Source organism: Malania oleifera, chromosome 5, assembly GCF_029873635.1.
Source record: "Malania oleifera isolate guangnan ecotype guangnan chromosome 5, ASM2987363v1, whole genome shotgun sequence".
Lineage (NCBI taxonomy): Eukaryota > Viridiplantae > Streptophyta > Magnoliopsida > Santalales > Ximeniaceae > Malania > Malania oleifera.
Window position 1 is genome coordinate 45,426,437 of NC_080421.1, and position 15,903 is coordinate 45,442,339.

Here is a 15,903-nt window from a genome sequence, read left to right on the forward strand (position 1 = left end):
GAGAAGATGCTACTAATTAGACAATTTCCTACTGATGGATAAAGGAGAATAAAGGCTAATCTCACCCAAATTTCATTTGTATAAGCAACAGTCACCACAGCTAGTTACCGATAGTAGAGCTAGAAGGAAGAAAGTGCACATCCTAGTTGCGTAGACATTATTCACGTAGGTGAATATGGCTCTAATCAACAAGCAAAAAAGAAAGAACAGAAATGCTTAGATGATTAGGCAGATCATCGTTTTGTGCAAACCAAATATGTAGTGGTGAGACTAGCCCCACTTTAATCAAATGGGTAGGTGCATCATCAACCAAAGTGAGCAAAATGTCTGAAGGTAGTGAGGAGCTAAGGTGAATGATGCATCTATCACCTAAAGCACGTAGCAAAATGCATTGCTCACTGCCTTGTTTGCCTAATAAGTTAACCTTGGGAAAGAAGGAAAGAAGCAAAATTCAACTGCAATAAAGAGCCAAGATCTTGAAGGTTATACTTATGTTAGGAATATCTATTATTTATTAAACACTTTAACATTTGCTCCATTCAAGGGCATGTTTTAGGGGATTTTGTGTAACTTCAAGTTTAACGTGGAGAATAAGGAATAAATATGTGTCTGCTTTATATCATAAGTAATTTTCGATCATTTCATACATCAATACAACTAACCCAATGCTAAAAGGTCTAGCACCACTCTATCCTTCTTTTTCTTTTAATTTTCTCTATCTATGATCTAATCACCTATCTCCTTCTTCCCTATTCTAATATGTGCTTGATCACCGACCTCTTTTCCCCCTCTTTCTACGACATTATGCGAATTCTATAATTCCTTATTTACCATATTTGTTCCACAAAATATTCCTTGTGAATAGGGCACTATCCCAATACCTCTGATGGGGCTAGCATAATGATCCTTTTACATCACTCCACCTACAATCAATCACTAACATCAACATCATCCAAAGATGTTTGGACACCCATAAGAAGGTGCTTAGGAAGGAACTTAGTTCCAAATCCTATTCTACCAACACCTATCAAGTTAACAAACAAAGATTTTGTGGATATAAGGCAACAAGTAGCCAAAGAGAATCAATACTTGGCCTCACACACCTCTCAGAAGGTAATAACTATCATGAAACCCAATCTAGTATATTTCAAGGCCAAAATTAAGGTCAAATGGAAGACTAGGGTTTTCTAAAACCAACTTGAATGCCCTTTATTGAACTACCTTGGTCTCACCCAAATCTTTGATTTTTGGCAAGTTAATGCTTTGCAAAGGCTAAGGGATGCATCCAAATCATCAACATCCACAACTAATAGGTTGTAGAGCTTGCACCAAAAGGAAAGTGAACTCAAGTTATAGCCTTGGAGCATGATAGGAGTTAGACATTGAAGATATGTCCTCGAGAAATTATAATCCTCATTTATAGCACATATGTTGTAATGACCTGAAATTTCATACCTTTTTTTTTTTCATAAATATACTGCAAAATAAAATACTCTAATACCCCTGATAATATCTGCTATAACATCTCAGGCCCCAGGTAGGCATTGAGGAAATTCCTATTTACAGAGTAACATACTTATACAGCAGAAAATGTAGAGTCATACATCCATAATTACAATACCAGAATCTAGTATTTTCTCAAAATATACATACATAATTACACACCATCTCAGTATCTTGTGCCAAAAACTCCTGAATACTATTCAAAAATACAATTTTCCTCATAACACTTATCCTATAGACAGGGTAGTGAGGACGACCTCTCTACCTACGAGCCTGATCTGCTCGTCTAGTTAGATCACCTGAAAAATGTTAATTTACTATGATGAGACAATGTTCAGTAAGAAGAAATATGCTATTACTAGTGTGTGGCAATTGAGTCTACATAAATAATTTGCTAAAAAATAACTGAATTGAGATATCATGTAAATACTATGCAACTCACACCTACATAGCTTAAAATACAATTGTATTATTTGAGTTTTCTATTTATCCATACTGATAAGAATATAATATATCTGTTATTCTTCTGTAAATCTGTATATATATATATATATATACAACTGAGAAATATCCCTAAAAATCTGTATATCATGATTTAACCCCTCATGATAGGGTTGTGCAGCCCGTAGGATGGACTTAACTCTGGTTGGCCTATCAAAAGAAGTCACCTGAATACTCTACCAATCCCTAGTCCGGCCATACTACAATCACTCCAAAGACACGGTACTGGAATCTACCTCGTCGAACCGGCCTCCTCAATCCAGAATACTAGGAATACTGCAATCCCTCCATAGGCATGGTTGACGGAATCCACACACTATCTAAGATATGTGGTTGCACTCTGATCTGAAAATAGCAATGGTATCATGCTCTGCTGACTAAATATGTCTTAAATAATTAATCTAACTTAAATAATTCATCAGGGATCTGCTACTTTATAATACTAATATATATAATTATCTTATTGTTTCATCATGATTCCAAAATAATCATAACACTATAAATCTAATTTGAAATGACTATAATATTTGACTAAATAATCTATAATATTTAAGTGTTATGGTTTTGGAAAATCATGGAATTCTGTAAATACTGTAAAATATCTGTTTGTAAAATATTTGTATATAGAATATATCTGTCTGTATAATATCTATATGTAAAATATATCTGTATGAATAGTATCTGTCCGTAAAATATATCTGTCTATAAAATATATCTGTTTGAATAGTATCTGTCTGTAAAATATATATTTGTCTATAAAATATATCTGATAAAGCATATTTATGTGCAAAAATACTGTAAATCGTGATATTCTGAAAACTACATAAACACTGTACTCAGCAAATACCTACTCATGCCACACAAATAATAAAACTCATATTCTGAAATCTATAAAACTATATAGTATATACTGTAGAGACCCAAAGAAATTATAATGATTAAATAATAAAGAGGGAGAAAAAGAAATTAAAAAGGGGGTCACAGTAGGTCCTCGTTGATGAATTGGCTTATTGAGATCGTCGACGGGGACACGTGTCTTGTTGACGAGAAGATACCGAGAGGCTATTTTTTAGCTCTGAATTTCGTCGACAAGGAATAACCATTCGTTGATGAACTTCCTTCTTGAACTTGTCGACGAAGTGACGTGGCTCGTCGACGAATGCAGGTGTATAAATAGCCTAAACTCAAATTTTTCTGCAGATTTACGTGCAGAAACCCTCGTCTCTCTCTCCTGTTCATCCCTTCCCCCTTCTCTCTAAGATTTTGGAGCCAGATTCTTATCGGTTCGACGATTCGAGGTGTCACGCCCTAAAACCGTAGATGGGTCCCAAGTGTGGATATAGTAACCTAACCTGTCTTTATATCAATTAAAACATACATGATACAATACAATAAGAGGGTCCGATCCCGTGGGGTACACAGATGCCCTATACACATACACATATACATCCATACTTATCTGTTACATAGTGGAAAATGTTTCATTTATCTATTTACCATACCATACCAGAGTTTGTAAAAAGTTAGGATACACATACCCAAACAATACTAAGGTTTATATTCCCATAAATACCGTACATACTCCGGGTGTCTACAAAACCATCACGACAACCCGGTTACAAAAACTTGTACCTAAACAAGTACTAACAGTAGCTAAAGACACCCCCGCTTTCGATTGCTAGGATGCTAAATACGGCTACCTAATGGACCTGAAAACATTGTACATACATTCGAGGTGAGACACCTCTTAGTAAGGAAAAAAGCAGGTTATATCAGTGTGTGGCATACCAGTGTTATTTTACATAAAACATAACACTATACAATACGATACAGTTCGAAAACATTTCCATACAATTCCAGTATTTTCACAAATGCATTCCAGTACATACGATACCCAAAACATACGGTCAGTGTCGTCACACTAATACGCAACTACGCTATGAAACCCGAAGCTTCAAGCGATTACATTGCCAATACGATGTAGTTCATAACAATACGCAACTACTCCATGAATCCAAAGTTTCACAGTGATTACATTGCCAACACGCAACTACTCCATGAAACTCGAACTTCACAGTGATTACATTGCCATACAGTGTGGCTCACACCCCTCGGTGACCAGCCGGAATACGTAGTGATATTTCACACCCTTGGATATAGAGTCGGACACTCTCTCCCATGGTTTTCACATCGGTACATGGCGCAGCGTACGGTAATTAGCTGCCACATAACTGTTTCGGCGTATGATAATTAGCCGCCACATAACTATTTCAGTGTTCGGTAATTAGCCGACACTAGCGAATTTCACAAAATCTGGAATCATTTTGGAGCTCATACTCCTATACATATCAGCGTATGGTAATAAGCCGCCACATAGCTGTTGTACAACATACGTGGAACAATTACATACAACCATACATACCACACTTATTTGGTTTATGACAAATCATATTGTTTTCCAATTCAAGTATACAATTTATGCAAATATGGATAACAGTCATCTCAATAATACAGTTTAAATAAAATGAACGGTTGTCCAAACAAAGTAGAGATGATACCCGAAATCCCTAAATTTTCTCAAAAACTGTAACCTGAAAATCCTATATTTTTATTTGATAGATTTCCCCAAATAAGTTACCAAAACATACATATGATCGTAGCCTACAAGCTTACCGATCCTGATTTCAAAAATAAATTGATATAAACTGAATCCCCTTACCTTAAGCCGAATTCCAACTATGAACTCTATGGTCCCCAAAACTATGAACCAAGACTCCAAAACCTACAAACCACAGTATAATACATGCTTACAATTCATACTACTACACATATATTGAATCAGAAACGAAAACCGAGCCTTACCTTGATTTTAGCTCGAAACCCAAAAACGCTCCAAACGAGATTTCGATCTGCTAGAAATGTAGAGAAACCTTCCCTGATTCTCACGGTAACGTCTGATTTACGAATCAGACGATGAATGGTGAAGAAATCGAGGAGAGAGAGAGAGAATTTCCAAATCTTAGCCAAGAAGCAACCCCAAAATATCTCTTAAAGGCCCCTGACTCCAGTGGATTCGTTGACGAATTGGCGTCCTCATCGATGAGTCTGCAATTACCTTCGTCGACGAGACGGTGGCCTCTTCGACGAGCCAGATATTTCCAACTTTTTCGAACCTCTCGACATTCCATCATCGACGAGCCTCTGAATTTCGTCGACAAGGAACAATTAGCCTTCATCGACGAATTATGTCCTTGTCGACAAAGTTTGCACAATTACCTTTTTACCCCTTTCTTAATCAATTTAATCCATATGCTACAGTTCAGGTTCTTACAACCTCCCCTCCTTACAAAAATTTCATCCTCAAAATTTGCAATCTCTCATTGCAAACACATTCATACTACTACATACATACACATTTTGAGGGGAAACGATGGCCATTTATACGTAGCCCCTCTACGATACATACATACTCTAAAGAAAACGACAGCCATTTATACGCAGCCCCGATACAATACATACATATATAATTTAGAGAAAACGGCGGCCATTTATATGCAGCCCCGATACGATACATACATACATACTCTAGACAAAACGGTGGCCATTTATACGCAGCCCCATTACAATACATTCATACATACATTCCCTCACTTATGGAGGACGAATACCGTGGTTACATACATACGTGGTCTCGGGAGCTTACGATACAACAGGCCTCTCCCAAAGACTAACCACCAAATACTAATACGATAGCAGAGTATTATATATATACATACATACATACTCATACCACTTTGCTACTCAGAACATCTGCGAAAACTTCTAGCGTATTTCCTTTTCCAGCTCCCAAGACACTTCCTTAACCGTGTGATTCCGCCACAATACCTTTACCAACGGTATTTCCTTGGTGCGAAGCTTCTGAACTTTACGGCCTAGAACCTGAACAGTTATTTCCTCATACACTAAAGTATCCTCAATTTCCAACTCATCATAACTAATAACATGTTATGGATCCAACACGTACCTTATCAACATGGATACGTGAAACACATCATGGACCATCGAGAGTGCTGGGGGTAGTGCAGCTCTATAGGCTACCGGACCCACTCACTCAATAACGTCGAATGGTCTGATGTACCTTAGGCTCAATTTGCCCTTCCTCCCGAATCTCATCACTCCCTTCATCGGAGCAATTCTAAGGAATACCTCGAACTCCAACTCACAGCGGCGAACATCCACGTAACTCTTCTGCCAACTCTGAGCCGATCTAATCCTTTCCTGGATCAATCCTACCTTCTCAGACACCTGCTGCACGAGTTCAGGTCCTAAAACTTGCCGTTCACTGACCCCATCCCAATACAAAGGAGATTGACACCCCTGACCATACAAAGCCTCGAACGGCGCCATCCCGATACTAGCCTGGAAGCTATTGTTATAGGCAAACTCCACCAATGGCAGAAACTAGATCCAACTACCACTGAAGTCCAATACACAAGCCCATAACATGTCCTCCTAGATTTGTATCGTTCTCTCCGACCGTCCATCTGTCTAGGGGTGGAACGTTGTACTGAAAGTAAGCTTCGTCCTCAGTGCTTCCTGTAAGCTCTTCCAAAATCGAGAAGTAAACCTTGGATCCCGATCTGCAACAATGGACACCGGCACTCCATGCATTCTCACTATCTCATGCACATATAGGTCTGCTAGCCTACTCAAAGGGTAGTTAGCCTTCGTCAGTATAAAGTGATTTCGTCAACCTATCTACAATTACCCAAATAGCATTTTGCCCATGAAGCACTAGTGGCAATCCAGTAACAAAGTCCATGGAAATGCGCTCCCATTTCCACACTGGAATAGGCAAAGGCTGTAACGGCCCTACTAGCCTCTGATGTTCATCTTTCACCTACTGACACGTTAGACACTGCTCCACAAACTGGGTAATATCCCTCTTCATACCACTCCACCAGAAGGACTTGCGCAAATCCCGATACATCTTCGTACTACCCGGATGTACTGTATACAAAAAATTATGCGCTTCCTCCAGAATCGTCCTTCTGATCTCATTGTCGTTTGGAACACACAACCTGGTCTCAAACCTCAACACACCTCTGTCAAAGATGTTAAAATCCACAGCCAAACCCTGTTGCACTTTCTCCACAATCTCAGCTAACTCCGCATCACTAGCCTGCGCAACTTTAATATGCTTAAACAAGGTCGGTTGGATCACCAAGCTAGCAATGAAAGCCTGATGATCACCAGACACCAACTCCACTCCAAGGCTTTCCAAATACCGTCTGACATGATGCTAAGCTACAACTACAGATACTACTACATGTTCTGACTTCCGACTTAACGCATCAGCTACCACGTTTGCCTTCCCCGGGTGATAACTAATCGTGCAATCATAGTCCTTGATCAACTCTAGCCATTGCCTTTGCCTCATATTCAACTCCTTCTACGTGAAAAAGTACCTGAGGCTTTTGTGGTCAGTGAAAATCTCACACTGAACACCGTACAGATAGTGTCGCTAGATCTTTAGGGCATAAACTACAACAGCTAATTCCAAATCATGCGTAGGGTAATTATTCTCATACTCCTTAAGTTGAAGAGAAGCATACACTACTACTTTACACTACTGCATAAGCACACATCCTAAGCCCTTCAAGGACGTGTCACTGTAGATCACAAAACCCCCATCCCCCGAAGGAATGGTCAATACTGGAGCAGTAACTAGCCGTTGCTTCAACTCAAGAAAGCACTGCTCGCAATCACTAGTCCAATCAAACTTCACCCCCTTCTTAGTCAATTGTGTCAGAGGTCCAGACAATTTTGAGAAACCCTTCACGAACCAATGATAGTAACCTGTCAGTCCCAGAAAACTCTGAACCTCCTACACACTCTTCGGTCTCGCCCAGTCGACTACAACTTCAACCTTACTAGGATCAACTGAGATACCGCCCTTAGACACCACATGGCCTAAGAACGCAACATGATTCAACCAGAACTCATACTTCTTCAACTTAGCATACAACTTCTTCTCTCTCAAAATCTGTAGCACCAACCTCACATGGTTTTCATACTCTTCCAAACTCCTCGAGTATACCAGAATGTCATCAATAAACACCACTACAAACTGATCCAAGTACTCATGGAAAACGCTGTTCATCAAATCCATAAACACTATCGGCGCATTGGTCAACCCAAACGGCATAACCAAGAACTCATAGTGGTCGTATCTGGTTCGAAAAGCATTCTTTGCTACATCCTCAGATCTAACCCTCACCTGATGATACCCTGACCGTAGGTCGATCTTCAAAAAGACATGCGTTAAAACCCTGGTCCAGTAATTCCTGCAACTGCTCCTTCAACTCTCGAAGTTCTGCCGGAGCCATCTGGTACGGAGCTTTAGAGATCGGCTCCTTGCCAGGCAACAACTCTATCGCAAACACCACCTCATGATCCGGAGGTAAACCAGGTAAATCATTAGGAAACACATCTAGAAACTCGTTGACTACCCGAATAATATCGAGTCTCAACTCATCCTGCGGCGGTTCCTTCACACAAGCTAGGTACCCCTGACATCCGTCCAAAAGTAACCTCCTCGCCTGTAATGCTGATAGAACCTGTGGCTTTGAACCCACACACGATCCTACGAACTCGTACTCCTACTCCCCAGGAGGTCTGAACACTACTACCTTCCTACGACAATCAATCACCGCAAAACTGGAGAACAGCCAATCCATCCCCAATATAACGTCAAAACCAGTCATGTCGTATACTACAAGATTCAGTGGTAGTAGTCTCCCCTGGATTTCCATTGGGAAGTTCCTAACATCTTACTACAGATCGTTACACTCCTAGTCAGCGTAGTCACAGAAAACATCTCATTCATCACACAAGTTTCAACCCCACACAACTTCACAAAACTAGCATATATGAACGAATGGTTTGCCCTCGAATCAAATAAAAAAATAGCTCTATTCGAAAGCAATAACATGGTACCTGTCACCACATTCCCAGCGTGTTCCGCATCTACTAGAGTCAGTGAATATACCCTTGCCGGAGCAGTGGTCGCCTGGTAGTTCCCCCGAGGCATCTAATTACTCCCACGATTTTGGCTCTATGCAGGCGTATCTCTCCTCGGTGCCTGACAGCTCCGTGACATGTGGCCCAGCTTGCCACAGTTGTAGAAGCTTCCCCAGAGCGGCTAACATTCGCCGTCATGCCTTTTATGACACTTGGCGCTTAGTGCGGGGGAGGGATCCCCCTGATAACTCTACCAGCTCGGTGTTCTGTTGATAACCAGAATTGTAGCTCTTCTTCTTCTTCCACTGTCCCTGCTGAGGACCACTCTGAGGACCAGAAGATACTAGCCTCTTCCCCTGATCTTGCACTACCTTATCTCCCCAAAGGTCGATCTCAACTATGGTGGCTTTATCCACCAGGATAGAGAACTCACGGATTTGCAGCATCCCCACAAGGCGACGGATGTCTTTCCTCAGACCCCTCTCAAACCTCCGAGCCTTCTTGTGCTCATTTGGAACCAAGTACGGCGCAAATTGAGACAACTTGATAAACCTAGCAACATACATCTGCACCATCAGAGTTCCCTGCGTCACGCCCGAGAACTCATCTGCCTTCGCATACCGAGTGGAGATTGAAAAGTATCTCTCGAAAAATACCTCTTTAAAATGGCCCCACGTCATACTAGATGGACCAGCTCTTTGGCCCTTTAGCAAACTCACCGCCATCCATCATTGCCCTGCCTCTCCAGTCAACTAGAAGGTAGCGTACAAGACCTTCTGCTTCCCAGTGCAGTGGAGGACTTCCAAAATCCTTTCGGTCTTCTCGACCCAGTCCTCTACCACTATCAGATCAGGTCCTCCCATAAATGTTGGAGGGTGCATGCGTATGAACCTCTCGATGGTACACCCCGCATCAATAGGAGAGCTCTTGCGTCTTTTAACACTCCGCCTAATCTCTTGGATCACCTGTCTCGCCAAACCACGAGACACAAAAGGAGACTCATCGTTTGCCGTCTCCTCAGAGCCACTCTCCAAGTTATTATCCCTGGGCTCCATTCTAAAAATAGAATAGGAATCGGTTTGAATTCCTATATCGTACACGGTTAACACAATCATAGACCTAATCATGCCAACTATTACTCTCACGGGTCTAAGCTTGCCCCGTCACACCGATACGAATCCATCAATGGTTTGCCCTACCTTTACTAGAATCGTCATCCCAGGAAAAACATAGAATACCAGCGACAAATTCCGGTCTAGCAATAGAATAACCCCGGACCAACACTACCCATTTCCTACATCCTATACTCTGGTATGTACACACAACTAAGCCTAACCAAGTCTACAAGACCTAGTAACTTGGTTAGCTCTGATACCAAGCTGTCATGCCTCGAACCCGCAGATGGGTCCCAGGTGTGAATATAGTAACCTAACCTGTTTTTGTTTCAATTAAAACATACATGATACAATACAATAAGAGGGTCCGATCTCGTGGGGTACACGGATGCCCTATACACATACACATATAAATCCATACTCATCAATTACGCAGAGGAAAATATTTTATCTATCTATATACCATACCATACCAGAGTTTGTACAAAGCTAGGATACACATACCCAAACAATACTAAGGTTTACATTCCCATAAATACCGTACATACTCCAGGTGTCTACAAAACCATCACGACAACCCAGTTACAAAAACTCGTTCCTAAACAGGTACTAACAGCAGCTAAAGACACCCCCGCTTCCGATTGCTAGGATGCTAAATACGACTACCTAATGGACCTGAAAACATTTTACATACATTCGAGGTGAGACACCTCTTAGTAAGGAAGAAAGCAGGTTATATTGGTGTGTGGCATACCAGCGTTATTTTATGCAAAACATAACACTATACAATACGATATAGTTCAAAAACATTTCCATACAATTCCATACAATTTCATACAGTTCTAGTATTTTCACAAATGCATTCCAGTACATATGATACCCAAAACATACGGTCAGTGTCGTCACACTAATACGCAACTACGCTATGAAACCCGAAGCTTCAAGCGATTACATTGCTAATACAATGTAGCTCACAACAGTACGCAACTACTCCATGAATCCAAAGTTTCACAGTGATTACATTGCCAACACGCAACTACTCTATGAAACCCAAACTTCACAGTGATTAAATTGCCATACAGTGTAGCTCACACCCCTTGGTGACCAGCCGGGATACGTAGTGTTATTTCACACCCTTGGATATAAAGTCGGACACTCTCGCCCACAGTTTCCACATCGGTACATGGTGCAGCGTACGGTAATTAGCCGCCACATAACTGTTTCGGTATATGGTAATTAGCCGCCACTAACCGATTTCACAAAACCTGGAATCATTTTGGAGCTCATACTCCTATACATATCAGTGTACGGTAATAAGCCGCCACAAAGCTGTTTTACAACATACCTAGAACAATTACATACAACCATACGTACCACACTTATTTGGTTTATGGCAAATCATATCGTTTTCCAATTCAAGTATACAGTTTATGCAAATATGGATAACAATCATCTCAATAATACAGTTTAAACAAAATGAACGGTTTTCCAAACAAAGTAGAGATGATACTCGAAATCCCTAAATTTTTCCAAAAACTGTAACCCGAAAATCCCGTATTTTTACCTGATAGATTTCCCCAAATAAGTTACCAAAACATACATACGATTGTAGCCTACAAGCTTACTGATCCTAATGTAAAAAATAAACTAATATAAATTGAATCCCCTTACCTTAACCCAAATTCCAACTACGAACTTTACGGTCCCCAAAACTACAAACTGAGACTCCAAAACTTACAAATTACAGTACAATACATGCTTACAATTCATATTACTACACATATACTGAATCAGAAATTAAAACCGAGTGTAACCTCGATTTAGCCCGAAACCTGAAAACGCTCAAAACGAGATTCTGATCCACTAGAAATATAGATAATCCTTCTCTGATCCTTGCGGTAACGTCTGATTTATGAATTAAGTGACGAACGGTGAAGAAATTGAGGAGAGAGAGAGAGAGAGAGAGAGAATTTCCAAATCTTAGCCAAGAAGCAACCCCAAAATATTTTTTAAAGGCCCCTGACTCGAGTGGATATGTTGACGAATTGGCGTCCTCGTTGACGAGCCAGATATTTCCAACTTTTTCGAAACTCTCGGCATTCCCTCGTCGACGAGCCTTTGAATTTCGTCGATGAGTAGCCGTTAGTCTTCGTCGACGAATGATGACCTCATCGATGAAGTCTATACAATTACCTTTTTACCCCTCTCTTAATCAATTTAATCCATATTCTACGGTTCAGGTTCTTACACGAGGCCACCATGACACTCTTTAGGAAGTTCTCTTCAAGTCTGCTAGAGTGGATCGTTGGTGGGGCTGACTTGAACTTCATTCCAAATTCAAGGTAAGGCTTTTTATTCAATATTTGGCTTTCCTATAGTTGTAGGAAATATAGTACTCGAAGAAATACTGAGGTTTTGTTCAGGGAAATATTGTTTTCAGGGTATGGAACGGGGAATCCTGTGGGTGTAGGACTAGGCACTGTAGGGGCTTTTTAGTAGTCAGGTAAAGGAATAAACTAAAAGAGTAATTTTTCATGAAAATTATTATTATTTATGAGCAGATTTATGTTCAGAAAGCATGTATTATATATGAGTATTATTGAGAAAATGTATATTTGGGAAAATACTATTGTTATACAAGAATGTATATTTTAATATGAAATGTCAAGAAATATGATTTTATTTAGAATTGTGTGGCATGAATATTATTTTAAGCATATCGTATTATGTTAAGTCAATTTTACAGTTAAAGCATGTTTTAGTGATTTTCAGGAATAACAGGATAATGCAGTACATTATGATTTCAGAATATATGATAAATAATACATTTACTTAGATCAGTATGTATGCTATGTTTGGAGCAAGGCCGTGATTGATAGACGGCGCAAGGCCGCAGTTATACATGTTATTCGGCTCAAGGTCACAGTTATGAATGTATTCAGCGCAAAGCCATAATTATTTATATTATTACAGAATTTAGAAAAAAATGCTATCAATCTATTTACATTAAACAATGTATTATCATGTACCATATGTTATCAGAACCTGAATGATATTTCATATCAGTTTTAGGAGCACGGTACCGTAACTATACAGTTCAGTTCAGTTCAGACTTGTATTAACCGCCCCTACTAGTAGAGGAGGTGGGAGATGGATAGTTGATGTGGTTTTCAGTGTAGAGTTGTAGACATCCACCTGGTAGTCCGGACCAGGTTGTGGCGGGCCCATCATACTTATAGAAATTTTTGACTCAGTAGTGACCGGCCAGCCATTGTTGGGTCCCGCCTTCGGGCTGCACAACCTATCATGGGGGAAAATACATGACATCAGTTAGCTATTCATCCTGGGTAAATTTCAGAATTATTAGTTATATTAGATGATTTTATGAATAGTGAAATGCAGTATGATTTAGTATATTTACGAAATGATATGTTTATTTACTTATGATATTATCAGTTTTTCAAGCATGTGATATGTACTATGTGTTTATTAGAATGCAAACATCCATGTTGCCACACAGCTGTATTTAGTTTATTTCCCTTACTGAGAGGTGTCTCACCCTAGCTTGAATCATTTCAGGGAACCCAGAAAGACAGGCGGACTGAGGCCGTTGTTGAGGCAGTGTTTACTATCCCGCTAGGAGGGTGAGTTTTTGAATTAGGATCAATAGTTTTTTTTTTTGTGTTAGATCCTAGTTTCATCTTTTGGTGACTTTAAGGATTGTATATTTAAATATTATATGATGGAATGTAGGTAACTCTAATATAATGTATCTTATGGTTTGGTGAATGAAATTCATGTTTACTGCTGCTTAAGTTGCAGCTGTGTATGACCGGTGTGTCCTCGTTACCCACGAGTTCAGGTTGACTTTATTATATTTTAAATTAATGATAATTAATATGGTTGATATGTAGTAAATTAAGTAGGTCGTTACAGTTTTGTATCAGAGCCTAGGTTGCTAGGTTTTGTAGACTCTAGAATGCAGCAGTAATAATAACAGAGTATAGGATAAGAGAATTTGAGGTTTAGTTCGTAGTCTAGATGCAGGACTTCCATGATGGTTTGTGTGTCTTTCCTGAGGTGACGATTTTAGGAAAGTCATGGTAAAATATTGTTGGGTTGGGTATCTAGGTTGCAAGATTGAACCTTGAATTAAGATAAAAAATGATGAATCAGTTAAGGATATAATATATGTTAGTTAGATGATATGTTATGGTAATAGGGTCCTAAGTTAAGTTTATTGTCTTTTCAGGATGGACTCCGGAGGTAGTAGCACCCATGCCAATGGTAATGAGGGTGCTGGGGCCTCAGGTGCTGCAGTTGGTGATTCAGACGCAGTACTATGCAGCGTGGCATAGTAAGTTATGGTTGAAATTGCCAGGAACTCTAAAGAGCAGAGTGGTCCATCTGCAGGCCATGGTAGTTCGATAGAGAAGTTTATTAAGATGAATCCTCCATCTTTCTTAGGAGGAACTGATCCTGCAGTCGCTAAAAACTAGGTGTAGGATATTGAGAAAGTATTTGCAGTACTGCGGTGTATTGAGGAGCAGATGGTGCTATTCGCTACGTATAAATTAATAGGAGAGGCCGAGAGATGGTGGACGGCAGTAAAAACTCCTAGAGTAGCAGAGGACCATGCCTATGGAGATGACTTGGGATCGGTTTAAGGAGATATTTTTCGATGGATATTTTTTAGCCTCGACTAAGGAAGCCAAGATTGAGGAGTTCCTGAACCTGAAGGAGAGGCAGCCGACAGTGCAGCAGTACGCGGTGAGGTTCATTGAGCTATCTTGCTTCACCCCGTACATTATTCTAGACGAGACGAAGAAGGTACGACAATTTGAAAGAGGTTTGAGAAGAGAATTATATAAGCAAGTGTCGATATTGAAATTACAAGATTTTGCTAAGTTGGTAGATAGGGCAACTATGGCAGAAGTTGGAGAGCGGTTGGAGGCCAAGGAGCAGAGACAAAGGATGAGATCCATGCCTTCTAGTTCCCAGCAGGGGTTTAGTCAAGGTTCATGGAAAAGAGGTGGCTACTACAGGGATCGGAGGCAAGATTCGGGGAGTCGTGGGTTTCAGGGTATGCAGCCTTTTCCAGCTTGCCCAACTTATGGAAAGAGACATCCGGATGAGTGTCGTACCAGGCGAGGTATCTACTACCATTGTGGGGAGTCAGGGCATATAATGAGGGACTGTCAGGCTCAGATTGGAGCTACTCCCGCTCCTTAAAACTTGCTCAAGGAGGCTATCAGGCGCCACGTGGAGGCCAACCGAGGAATATGGCTCCAGCTAAAGTTTCAGCTTTGACGCTGGGTGATGCTGAGATAGCTGGCGACGTGGTGACAGGTATGGTTAGCATGCTTTCCTTTAAAGTTATTGCATTATTTGATTTATGGGCCACACACTCGTTCGTGTCTATGAGATGTATTAAATTGCATGGGGGCAGAAACAAAGTTATTAGACACTGAATTATTAATGACTACACCGACTGGGTCAGTAGTGAGGTGTAGTAGGGTGCTTCGGGATTGTCTAGTGGATATATAGGGGAAAATTTTGTCTACTGATTTGATAGTGCTGGACATGCATAAGTTTGATGTTATATTTGGCATGGATTGGTTAGCGGCTAATTTTGCCATTATAGATTGCCATTTAAGAGAAGTGATATTCAGACCTCTAGGAAGATCAGAATTCAGGTTTATAAGGTCGTGAGTGCAATCCCCATCTCAGTTAGTTTCAGCTATTCAGGTGAGGAGACTGC